Source organism: Lolium perenne, chromosome 7 (genome assembly GCF_019359855.2).
Source record: "Lolium perenne isolate Kyuss_39 chromosome 7, Kyuss_2.0, whole genome shotgun sequence".
NCBI classification, from domain to species: Eukaryota; Viridiplantae; Streptophyta; class Magnoliopsida; order Poales; family Poaceae; genus Lolium; species Lolium perenne.
This window is the reverse complement of record NC_067250.2, coordinates 86,727,428-86,733,427: the sequence shown is the minus strand read 5'-3', so window position 1 is coordinate 86,733,427 and position 6,000 is coordinate 86,727,428.

The window sequence follows — 6,000 nt, the reverse complement described above, 5'->3', positions numbered from 1 at the left end:
GCATCGGACCTAGGGAATGGCCCCAAAAGTTGTGTGTGTCCACATGGCATGCAAAAAAGTGATTTGAGATGGTTCTATATCCAATGCTACCCTCCGGTGTGCCCGGCTTCTCGGACATGGGGTTCCTACACTTAGGCGGATTCGCATGTATAGGGGGAACTCCTCGGAGGTGAACCTGAGAGAACCTTGGGATCATAGGGTATGGTACTTGTTTCCACATGTACCTATGACCTAACCAAGCTCAAACGTAGGCATACGCCCACCGGGGAACCCCGATGGGATGCGATCAAAGGGGTAGACGGCGCGGTCAACGTAACTAGGGTTTCGTCGTAAATCGAGCATCGGACCTAGGGAATGGCCCCAAAAGTTGTGTGTGTCCACATGGCATGCAAAAGTGATTTGAGATGGTTCTATATCCAATGCTACCCCCTCCGGGTGTGCCCGGCTTCTCGACATGGGGTTCCTACACTTAGGCGGATTCTCGCATGTATAGGGGGGAACTCCCTCGGAGGTGAACCGGAGAGAACCTTGGGATCATAGGGTATGGTACTTGTTTCCACATGTACCTATGACCTAACCAAGCTCAAACGTAGGCATACGCCCACCGGGGGAACCCCGATGGGATGCAGTCAAAGGGGTAGACGGCGCGGTCAACGTAACTAGGGTTTCGTCGTAAATCGAGCATCGGACCTAGGGAATGGCCCCAAAAGTTGTGTGTGTCCACATGGCATGCACAAAAGTGATTTGAGATGGTTCTATATCCAATGCTACCCCCTCCGGGTGTGCCCGGCTTCTCGGACATGGGGTTCCTACACTTAGGCGGTCTCGCATGTATAGGGGGAACTCCCTGAGGTGAACCGGAGAGAACCTTGGGATCATAGGGTATGGTACTTGTTTCCACATGTACCTATGACCTAACCAAGCTCAAACGTAGGCATACGCCCACCGGGGAACCCCGATGGGATGCAGTCAAAGGGGTAGACGGCGCGGTCAACAGAACTAGGGTTTCGTCAGAAATCGAGCATCGGACCTAGGGAATGGCCCCAAAAGTTGTGTGTGTCCACATGGCATGCAAAAAAGTGATTTGAGATGGTTCTATATCCAATGCTACCCTCCGGTGTGCCCGCTTCTCGGACATGGGGTTCCTACACTTAGGCGATTCTGCATGTATAGGGGAACTCCCTGAGGTGAACCGGAGAGAACCTTGGGATCATAGGGTATGGTACTTGTTTCCACATGTACCTATGACCTAACCAAGCTCAAACGTAGGCATACGCCCACCGGGGAACCCCGATGGGATGCGATCAAAGGGGTAGACGGCGCGGTCAACGTAACTAGGGTTTCGTCGTAAATCGAGCATCGGACCTAGGGAATGGCCCCAAAAGTTGTGTGTGTCCACATGGCATGCAAAAAAGTGATTTGAGATGGTTCTATATCCAATGCTACCCCCTCCGGGTGTGCCCGGCTTCTCGGACATGGGGTTCCTACACTTAGGCAGATTCTCGCATGTATAGGGGGAACTCCCTGAGGTGAACCGGAGAGAACCTTGGGATCATAGGGTATGGTACTTGTTTCCACATGTACCTATGACCTAACCAAGCTCAAACGTAGGCATACGCCCACCGGGGAACCCCGATGGGATGCGATCAAAGGGGTAGACGGCGCGGTCAACGTAACTAGGGTTTCGTCGTAAATCGAGCATCGGACCTAGGGAATGGCCCCAAAAGTTGTGTGTGTCCACATGGCATGCAAAAAGTGATTTGAGATGGTTCTATATCCAATGCTACCCCCTCCGGGTGTGCCCGCTTCTCGGACATGGGGTTCCTACACTTAGGCGGTCTGCATGTATAGGGGGAACTCCCTCGAGGTGAACCGGAGAGAACCTTGGGATCATAGGGTATGGTACTTGTTTCCACATGTACCTATGACCTAACCAAGCTCAAACGTAGGCATACGCCTCACCGGGGGAACCCCCGATGGGATGCGATCAAAGGGGTAGACGGCGCGGTCAACGTAACTAGGGTTTCGTCGAAATCGAGCATCGGACCTAGGGAATGGCCCCAAAAGTTGTGTGTGTCCACATGGCATGCAAAAAGTGATTTGAGATGGTTCTATATCCAATGCTACCCCCTCCGGTGTGCCCGCTTCTCGGACATGGGGTTCCTACACTTAGGCGGATTCTCGCATGTATAGGGGGAACTCCTCGGAGGTGAACCGGAGAGAACCTTGGGATCATAGGGTATGGTACTTGTTTCCACATGTACCTATGACCTAACCAAGCTCAAACGTAGGCATACGCCCACCGGGGGAACCCCGATGGGATGCAGTCAAAGGGGTAGACGGCGCGGTCAACAGAACTAGGGTTTCGTCAGAAATCGAGCATCGGACCTAGGGAATGGCCCCAAAAGTTGTGTGTGTCCACATGGCATGCACAAAAGTGATTTGAGATGGTTCTATATCCAATGCTACCCCCTCCGGGTGTGCCCGGCTTCTCGGACATGGGGTTCCTACACTTAGGCGGTCTCGCATGTATAGGGGAACTCCTCGGAGGTGAACCGGAGAGAACCTTGGGATCATAGGGTATGGTACTTGTTTCCACATGTACCTATGACCTAACCAAGCTCAAACGTAGGCATACGCCCACCGGGGAACCCCGATGGGATGCGATCAAAGGGGTAGACGGCGCGGTCAACAGAACTAGGGTTTCGTCAGAAATCGAGCATCGGACCTAGGGAATGGCCCCAAAAGTTGTGTGTGTCCACATGGCATGCAAAAAAGTGATTTGAGATGGTTCTATATCCAATGCTACCCCCTCCGGGTGTGCCTGGCTTCTCGGACATGGGGTTCCTACACTTAGGCGTATCTGCATGTATAGGGGGGAACTCCTCGGAGGTGAACCGGAGAGAACCTTGGGATCATAGGGTATGGTACTTGTTTCCACATGTACCTATGACCTAACCAAGCTCAAACGTAGGCATACGCCCAGGGAACCCCGATGGGATGCGATCAAAGGGGTAGACGGCGCGGTCAACGTAACTAGGGTTTCGTCGTAAATCGAGCATCGGACCTAGGGAATGGCCCCAAAAGTTGTGTGTGTCCACATGGCATGCAAAAAAGTGATTTGAGATGGTTCTATATCCAATGCTACCCTCCGGGTGTGCCCGACTTCTCGGACATGGGGTTCCTACACTTAGGCGGTCTGCATGTATAGGGGGGAACTCCCTCGGAGGTGAACCGGAGAGAACCTTGGGATCATAGGGTATGGTACTTGTTTCCACATGTACCTATGACCTAACCAAGCTCAAATGTAGGCATACGCCCACCGGGGGAACCCCGATGGGATGCAGTCAAAGGGGTAGACGGCGCGGTCAACAGAACTAGGGTTTCGTCAGAAATCGAGCATCGGACCTAGGGAATGGCCCCAAAAGTTGTGTGTGTCCACATGGCATGCAAAAAAGTGATTTGAGATGGTTCTATATCCAATGCTACAACTCCGGGTTTGCCCGGCTTATCGGACATGGGGTTCCTACACTTAGGCGGTCTGCATGTATAGGGGGAACTCCTCGGAGGTGAACCGGAGAGAACCTTGGGATCATAGGGTATGATACTTGTTTCCACATGTACCTATGACCTAACCAAGCTCAAACGTAGGCATACGCCCACCGGGGAACCCCGATGGGATGCGATCAAAGGGGTAGACGGCGCGGTCAACAGAACTAGGGTTTCGTCAGAAATCGAGCATCGGACCTAGGGAATGGCCCCAAAAGTTGTGTGTGTCCACATGGCATGCACAAAAGTGATTTGAGATGGTTCTATATCCAATGCTACCCCCTCCGGGTGTGCCCGGCTTCTCGGACATGGGGTTCCTACACTTAGGCATACATCATGTATAGGGGGTAACTCCCTCGGAGGTGAACCGGAGAGAACCTTGGGATCATAGGGTATGGTACTTGTTTCCACATGTACCTATGACCTAACCAAGCTCAAATGTAGGCATACGCCCACCGGGGAACCCCGATGGGATGCGATCAAAGGGGTAGACGGCGCGGTCAACGTAACTAGGGTTTCGTCAGAAATCGAGCATCGGACCTAGGGAATGGCCCCAAAAGTTGTGTGTGTCCACATGGCATGCAAAAAAGTGATTTGAGATGGTTCTATATCCAATGCTACCCCCTCCGGGTGTGCCCGGCTTCTCGGACATGGGGTTCCTACACTTAGGCGGTCTGCATGTATAGGGGGAACTCCCTCGAGGTGAACCGGAGACAAACTAGGGATCATAGGGTAAGGTACTTGTTTCCGCATGTACCTATGACCTAACCAAGCTCAAACGTAGGCATACGCCCACCGGGGGAACCCCGATGGGATGCGATCAAAGGGGTAGACGGCGCGGTCAACGTAACTAGGGTTTCGTCATAAATCGAGCATCGGACCTAGGGAATGGCCCCAAAAGTTGTGTGTGTCCACATGGCATGCAAAAAAGTGATTTGAGATGGTTCTATATCCAATGCTACCCCCTCCGGGTGTGCCCGGCTTCTCGGACATGGGGTTCCTACACTTAGGCGGATTCCCGCATGTATAGGGGGAACTCCCTCGGAGGTGAACCGGAGAGAACCTTGGGATCATAGGGTATGGTACTTGTTTCCACATGTACCTATGACCTAACCAAGCTCAAACGTAGGCATACGCCCACCGGGGGAACCCCGATGGGATGCGATCAAAGGGGTAGACGGCGCGGTCAACGTAACTAGGGTTTCGTCGTAAATCGAGCATCGGACCTAGGGAATGGCCCCAAAAGTTGTGTGTGTCCACATGGCATGCACAAAAGTGATTTGAGATGGTTCTATATCCAATGCTACCCCTCCGGTGTGCCCGGCTTCTCGGACATGGGGTTCCTACACTTAGGCGATTCTCGCATGTATAGGGGGAACTCCCTCGGAGGTGAACCGGAGAGAACCTTGGGAGCGTAGGGTATGGTACTTGTTTCCACATGTACCTATGACCTAACCAAGCTCAAACGTAGGCATACGCCCACCGGGGAACCCCGATGGGATGCGATCAAAGAGGTAGACGGCGCGGTCCAACGTAACTAGGGTTTCGTCGTAAATCGAGCATCGGACCTAGGGAATGGCCCCAAAAGTTGTGTGTGTCCACATGGCATGCAAAAAAGTGATTTGAGATGGTTCTATATCCAATGCTACCCCCTCCGGTGTGCCCGCTTCTCGGACATGGGGTTCCTACACTTAGGCAGATTCTGCATGTATAGGGGGGAACTCCCTCGGAGGTGAACCGGAGAGAACCTTGGGATCATAGGGTATGGTACTTGTTTCCACATGTACCTATGACCTAACCAAGCTCAAACGTAGGCATACGCCCACCGGGGGAACCCCGATGGGATGCAGTCAAAGGGGTAGACGGCGCGGTCAACAGAACTAGGGTTTCGTCAGAAATCGAGCATCGGACCTAGGGAATGGCCCCAAAAGTTGTGTGTGTCCACATGGCATGCAAAAAAGTGATTTGAGATGGTTCTATATCCAATGCTACCCCCTCCGGGTGTGCCCGGCTTCTCGGACATGGGGTTCCTACACTTAGGCAGATTCTGCATGTATAGGGGGGAACTCCCTCGGAGGTGAACCGGAGAGAACCTTGGGATCATAGGGTATGGTACTTGTTTCCACATGTACCTATGACCTAACCAAGCTCAAACGTAGGCATACGCCCACCGGGGGAACCCCGATGGGATGCAGTCAAAGGGGTAGACGGCGCGGTCAACAGAACTAGGGTTTCGTCAGAAATCGAGCATCGGATCAAGCGTTTGTTGGCTGTCAGCAACCAGGGCAACAGTACTCTCGACAGCAACCTTCATATTCTCCTGACGCATCTTCAATCCCAGGTCTTCCGAAGCATTAAACATCTTGGCGAGGTTAAGGAAAGTTGCGGGTTCTTCTTTCTTCGGGAAGAAATAAGGGAACAACGCTGACAATCCTGCATTAGCATTTGCCA